The sequence below is a fragment of the Mirounga angustirostris genome, unplaced genomic scaffold, assembly GCF_029215605.1.
Source record: "Mirounga angustirostris isolate CCGP_5_RB_7025 unplaced genomic scaffold, mMirAng1.0.hap1 SCAF_1, whole genome shotgun sequence".
In the NCBI taxonomy this organism is placed as follows: domain Eukaryota; kingdom Metazoa; phylum Chordata; class Mammalia; order Carnivora; family Phocidae; genus Mirounga; species Mirounga angustirostris.
The window spans coordinates 23,537,551-23,545,000 of NW_026991709.1; the positions used below are offsets into that span (position 1 = coordinate 23,537,551).

General features: G+C 36.1%; 1 pseudogene; it reads left to right on the top strand.

Annotated features, from left to right (window-relative positions):
- The first annotated feature begins 715 nt into the window (after positions 1 to 715).
- Positions 716 to 1,202, top strand: LOC123834483 (small ribosomal subunit protein eS24-like; annotated as a pseudogene).
- Positions 1,203 to 7,450: the final 6,248 nt, after the last annotated feature.

The following is a 7,450-nucleotide window of genomic DNA, read 5'->3' on the forward strand; positions in this document are numbered from 1 at the left end:
ATTGAAGGTCACTATAGTTTCTCCCCCAGTATTAATATTCTTTTTTCACTACTTACAAAGTAGTCATTCCCTCTTTGCTGACTCTATTTTCTGTCTTGGTAGTTAGGCTCATGTACTATCTTGGAATCCCCTTGTCCTCCTCTGCTTCTTTTTCGCCTCTTCTATTTCTTTTTGGTGGATCATTTTCTACAATTTTCTGGAAGTCAGGTGATTCAATATTCAGTTTTTGGCCATTTGTGCTTTCACTTTTGCAACATCCTTGAGAGCTTGTCTTTTCTCACAGCTTTAGAAATCAATTCTCTACTTGGGATGATCCTAAATCATCTCTTACATTCGAATTTTTTTCTAAATTCTGGGGCTAAATTTTTGACCTCCTCATGAGCCCTTTCACTTGGAATTCTTACTACCATCCCAAACTCAAGGTACCTAAAACAAAAGTGAAGTCCATTCATAAATTTTTTTCTTCTCATCCATGTTATTAATATCCAGATTTGTAATTTCTAAGGCCATAGTTCTATCTTCATGACTACTCTATCATTTTTTCCTGACTCTGTCAACTTCTGTATAACTTATTTTTTCTAATTTTTTATTAACCCCTTTGTACAGTAAATGCTAAAATTGTAGTTAAACCACTGTCCCTGAAACACAAGTGATTAAATAACTTTGTCTCTATTCTCACTGCTATTAATAATTTAAAAATATATGCCATTAGGTTGCCATCATGAACGACACAGTAACTATCCGGACCAGGAAGTTCATGACTAACCGACTACTTCAGCGGAAACAGATGGTCATTGATGTTCTTCACCCCGGAAAGGCAACAGTACCTAAAACAGAAATTCGGGAAAAACTAGCCAAAATGTACAAGACCACACCAGATGTCATATTTGTGTTTGAATTCGAACCCATTTTGGTGGTGACAAGACAACCGGCTTTGGCATGATATATGATTCCTTGGATTATGCAAAGAAAAATGAACCCAAACACAGACTTGCAAGACATGGCCTGTATGAGAAGAAAAAGACATCAAGAAAACAGCGAAAGGAACGCAAGAACAGAATGAAGAAAGTCAGGGGGGCTGCAAAAGCCAATGTTGGTGCTGGGAAAAAGTGAGCTGGAGATTGGACAACAGAAGGAGTAAAGATGCTGCAGTGGCTTTATCTGGTTGTGCAGATTTTTCATGAGAGGATCAATAAACTAAACGTTAATGTGAAAAAAATATATATATGCCATTAAAGAGTTCCTAGTTGGATATAAAATATGTACTCATCCATTAGTTTTAGGCTCCAGTCCTACAACACTTATTACTGCCCTCTATTAAATAACATCTACAATAGCCAAATTATGGTAACAGACCAAGTGTCCATCAAGAGGGGGCATATATATGCAACGGAATATTACTCAGTTGTAAAAAGAATGAAATCTTGCCATTTGCAACAACGTCGATGGAGCTAGAGAGTATTATGCTAAGCAAAATAAGTCAGAGAAAGACAAATACCATATGATTTCACTTATGTGTGGAATTTAAGAAACAAAACAAATGAGCGAAGGGAGGGGAGAGAGAGAGGCAAACTAAGAAACAGACTCTTATGTATACAGAACAAACTGAAGGTTACCAGAAGGGAGGTGGGGGGGATGGGTTAAATAGGTGATGGAGATTAAGGAGGACACTTGTGATGAGCACCACCTGGTATGGAAGTGTTGAATCACTATACTGTACACCTGAAATTAATATTACACTGTAGGTTAACTAATTGGAATTTAAATCAAAACTTAAAAAAAAAGACATACATACCATTTTATACACATACATATGTATATATATAATCTTACCCTCTCCCTTCACTCATATTTTCAGAGATTACCAAAGGTTAATATGGAATAATTATGGGACTAATATAGAGTGTTTTCCTTCCTTCCTTCCTTCCTACTTTCCTTCCTTCCCTCCTTTCTTCCTTCCCTCCCCTCCTTCCTTCTTTCATTTATTCCTTTTTTCTTCTTTACTCCCTTCCTTCTTTCCTTCCTACCTTCATTATTTTTGTCATTGAAAAGCAATCTATATTAATGCACTCAAAACCTACACTTGCTTTTTCACTTGTTAGGTTATGAACTATCTTCTGGGTAAGTGAATACTGTCTTTTTTTTTTTTTTTTTTTCTTTTTCTTTTTTAGCATAAGCAAAATCTATTTTATGTCTATACCACAATTTATTTTTTATTTTTTATTTTTTTTTTTAAGATTTTTTATTTATTTATTTGACAGAGAGAGACACAGCGAGAGAGGGAACACAAGAGGGGGAGCGGGAGAGGGAGAAGCAGGCTTCGCACTGAGCAGGGAGCCCGATGCGGGGCTCGATCCCAGGACCCTGGGATCATGACCTGAGCCGAAGGCAGACGCTTAACCGACTGAGCCACCCAGGCGCCCCATATACCACAATTTAGTTAACCATAAGAATTCCCTTTCTAATGGACATTCAAGTTATTTCCAGTTTTTCTGTTTGTTCATTTTGAGAAACAGTGCTATAATAACATTCATCTGTGTGTGCATAAAAAAATAAGTAACATCTTTCAAGTATATGATCATTCTGACGTTTTCACAGGGCACCTCGTTATGTAAATTTTACTCTAACTCCTTTAAAATTTTAGAATTTAAAATTTCACATCTCTAGAATGTAAGCTCAGTAGAGTGGAATTTTTTTTTTTTTAAAGATTTTATCTATTTATTTGACAGAGAGAGACACAGCGAGAGAGGGAACACAAGTAGGGGGAGTGGGAGAGGGAGAAGCAGGCTTCCCGCGGAGCAGGGAGCCTGATGCGGGGCTCGATCCCAGGACCCTGGGATCATGACCTGAGCGGAAGGCAGACGCTTAACCGACTGAGCCACCCAGGCGCCCCAGTAGAGTGGAATTTATAGTCTACTTTGTTCAATTAGGGTCTCCAGTGCTTTAAAAAATGCCTAGCACATGGTAAGTGTCAACAACTATAAAGGGGCTGAGATTTTATTCTCCTTTCAAGCTAACAGAAGATTCCTACATCAGAAACAAATGGGTTTTTACACACAGCAAAACAGATACCATGAACTTCATGTTTGCTCTGGTTCCCCATGCTTCCCCAGGTCTCACGGCAATGATTCAGATGGATCATGGTGGATGTAACACAGGAAGTATTTTTGCTCCCATCTGAAGAACTCCAATTTCAGAAAACACCCATCTTTTGTCAGGTGATACAATCAAACCCACCCAAACTTTGGCCCAGAGGGAGACATTAACCTTATTATTGTGGCTAGCAAACAAGTCTTCTCTTTGCTCTGAGAAAGACGCCGTCTCTATCTTTCTGGGTGGTTCACTGCATAGACGGTCTTGAAAATACGGTCTGGAAAAAAAGCTGCCAGTGCCTTTGCTTCCAAGATGTTCAGAAACATAAGGGACCAGTAGAAAATCATCTCCCAAAAGGTGGTGCTCTAAAACTATTTTTAAACTGAATGAATAACAGAAACTCTTGAATTTACGTAAGTGGCCATTTTTATCTTGTTTTGTTCTCTTGCATTAGTCCTCTTTCCTATATATTTGGCTTCAATTTCAGCAGTGTCTTCTCTGTCCTCTTCCAATACTGAATCTTCTCTTCATTTTTTTAAGGCTGAGTTCAAGTTCAAGTTTAACTAGACATAGCCCGTTTTATTTCTTCTCTGAATTTTATAGAGATTAATACACAGTTCAACCTCCTTCACTTCTATAAATATAAATTTTACTATGTTTAGGGAAAACTGAAAGGGAAACAATGCATTATGACTCCAAAGATATCCTTTCCTTAGAATTAAACTTCTCCCTGCACAAAGTTCTAATGCTAGATATTTATTTAAATTTTACTTTAGCAGGAAAAAATTTCCTAATTAGCTAATGTGAGAAAGAAAACTCTAGATCAAGTATCATTCCTAATAAATTAATCAACCAATATTCTTTGTAGTTTAAGATAGGACAGTCTGTCAGAAATAAGCCACTGCACTTGCCTCCATCTGAAACAAACTAGAAGTTGATGTCATTGTAATGTGGACTGGAAAGAAGGGAAGGGACATGCTAGACTTATTAGAATCTTCCACTTATGATGATACATTACACTTTGGATTTTATAGATACGAGGTTTTCAACTCAACTGCCAATCGTTAAGCCTGTAGTCTAAGAAAAACAATGATGAAATCCAGTTCATTTTTATGACATCCAAGTATTAAAAGGGAAAAAAAAAATCCTAAATTTCATGGGGCATTATGTACCAGTTCTAATTTTCCTTCAGGTAAAGAAGAAAATATCTCTCTGATTAATCTTTTAAAATAAATTTCTCTTTGGTTCTTTATAAATTAATGTGGCCTTGTATTATAGGTTACCTGCTAAATCTCTATTACAATTCTTCCTTATGTGATTAACTTCTAAAATGAGTTTTGTGTAATTAATGTTATCTTCATTAGAGCTTAATAATGTTTTTCTTTTTTCGTATTGTTTCCTGAACTATTGTGTACTCTTAGAAGTAGAAAATGAATGATTAAACTCAGTATTTCTATTATGATCATATAAAAATATTGAATAGTGGTACCTGAATAAAATTAGGCTATTAATTTGTGAGTGGTAATAAGTATTAATGTAAGGCGATATAAGAGTAATTCACTTCAACTTACTGAACATCTTTCTCTCTCTCTCTCTCTCTATATATATATCAATATCTATATCTATCTATCTATTCATCTATCTACTATCTATCTATATGATTAGGGAATGATGAATGAACATTAATGCATTATTCCTTAACAGAAATCCTTTTCTTAAACTTCCTATTGTACAATGATTCGTTAATATGTACTAGTCACACCAGATTTGCTTTTCTTTTTTTTAAGATTTTCTTTCTTTCTTTATTTAACAGAGAGAGAGCACAAGTAAGGGGAATGGCAGGCAGTGGGAGAGGGAGAAACAGGTTCCTCGCTGAGCAGAGAGTCCGATGTGGGGCTCAATCCCAGGACCCTGGGATCATGACCTGAGCTGAAGGCAGACGCTTAACCAACTGAGCCACCCACGCGCCCCACACCAGATTTGCTTTTGATTCTACTTCAGTAAGGAAATTGCCTCCACATCTAGTGTATATAGTCACATATTTGGTAAATATATATCAAAACATATAAACTGATATGTGGTAGGTAAACTCTGATTAAGCATGCATTATTTCTAATAAATACATTAGCCAATAACTTTTGTAGTTTAAGAAAGGACAGTCTGTCACAAATGAGCCTCTGTACTCTCCTCTTCCTAGGAATAAAGTCCAGTGGTGGGGCCCACCATGAAGGTCGGGGAACTGAGAGATTGCCCTTTTAATTGAGAGGGGACTTCTTTATTGACTGGTTGGAGAGAAAAGAATGTTACCCAATAACTATGGCTTCCATTTTGTCTCTCCTTTTCTATATTAATGTAGGATTCTGAATGGCTTTTTTAAGTTTTTGGATATAATTACATCAATAATCATCTGAAACTGTAAATATATACTTCAAGTATGTGCTATTCATTTCAGAAATTAAGTGTGGTTTATTGGAATAAAATAATAATGATATTTTTCACATAAAATAATTTATTTATTTATTTGAGAGAGAGAGAACAAGCGAGAGAGAGGAGCAAAGGGGAAGGTTGGGGGGGGGGAGAAGGAGACTCCCTGCTGAGCAGGAAGCCCAATTTAGGGCTCAATCCCAGGACCCTGAGATCATGACCTGAGCCAAAGGCAGACGCTTAACTGACTGAGCCACCCAGGCCCCTTCAAAACTTTTATTTCTTTGCATTTTGTCTTCTTGGATGATTAACCCAAAGATTACTGTGGCAAAATGGATAAAAACCTGAAATTTAAGTTAATAAGGAAAAGGTTTTTTTTTTTATAAGGAAAAGTTTAAAAACATATTTCTGTATACTTTAATTCATAGATTTTGATAAACATCTGCTTCTCCTGTGATACAAAACTGTTCAATATACCTTACCAATAGTATAATTTTCTAATATAATTAAACTGTCTGAAAAAAATCCTACTTTTAACATAACTTCCTATTCAATTTCTCTGTCCTTTTCATTTTTTTTTTTTTTTTACCAAAGATAACTTTCAATTGAAAAAATAAATTATTCATTTACTAATGAACGTTGGATAACTAAGCAGGAATCAATGTTGAGAATAAAGGGTGAAAACTAGAAAGATTATCAACGTTAGAATAAACTCATGCAATTCACACTGTAATCGCGTTCAGGACTTTAAATATCTACTAATGCTAGACTTTTGTACCTGTGCTCTGGCTTGAAATCCTATGTAATTGGGGCACCTGGGTGGCTCAGTTGGTTAAGAGGCTGCCTTCGGTTCAGGTCATGATCCTGGGGTCCTGGGATCGAGCCCCACATCGGGCTCCCTGCTCCGCAGGAAGCCTGCTTCTCCCTCTCCCTCGGCCTGCCTCTCTGCCTACTTGTTCTCTTTCTCTCTGTCAAATAAATAAATAAAATCTTTAAAAAAAAAGAAAGAAAGAAATCCTATGCAATTAACCTATTTTGAGTTTACTCACAGGGAGCCAGTGGCTGCAACGCAGTAACTCTTCACATAACATCATCGTCTCTCTTTTGGTTTTAACAAAAAGAAACTGCCTGTAACATATATTTTGAAAAGGCCCAGGTAGAAAAGGTATCATTTTGCATAGAGTTTATCTTATAAAAATAATGACTTACCAAGGCAATTAATAGTTGAAAATTTAAGTAAGATGAAAAAAGGAAACAAAGTTGTCTTTGTTTTCCATTTAGAATAAATATAAAATATAAACTCAGAATGTTCTGCTAGTTTATCATTTATTACTATGAAGTATTTTATTTTATTTTATTTTATTTTTTTTTAAAGATTTTATTTATTTATTTGACAGAGAGAGACACAGCGAGAGAGGGAACACAGCAGGGGGAGTGGGAGAGGGAGAGAGAGAAGCAGGCTTCCCGCTGAGCAGGGAGCCCGATGCGGGGCTCGATCCCAAGGACCTGGAATCATGACCTGAGCCGAAGGCAGACGCTTAACGACTGAGCCACCCAGGCACCCCTACTCTGAAGTATTTTAAAACCTTGATTAGACAAATTAATATAACTTTGCATAGTTCCAAATTAAACACAGATATTTATGAAAAAAGATGACTGTTCTTAATATTATAACTCAAGATAGCTTTTGAGCTGTCAACAACTATACTTCTTAGGCTCATTTGGATTTATATATAATCCTTAATGAATGTGCAAAGACTGAAAGAAGAACTCAGTAATTACTTTCTCAAATTATCTATTTTAATTATATTCTAGCTATATGCAAAAGGAAGCAATCTAGCAGTTCTATATATATAAAAAAAATACACACAAAAGTCAAAGATTCCCTCTATGTGGTTGCTTTCCTTAAAGATGGCTGAATAGTGATTGCCTC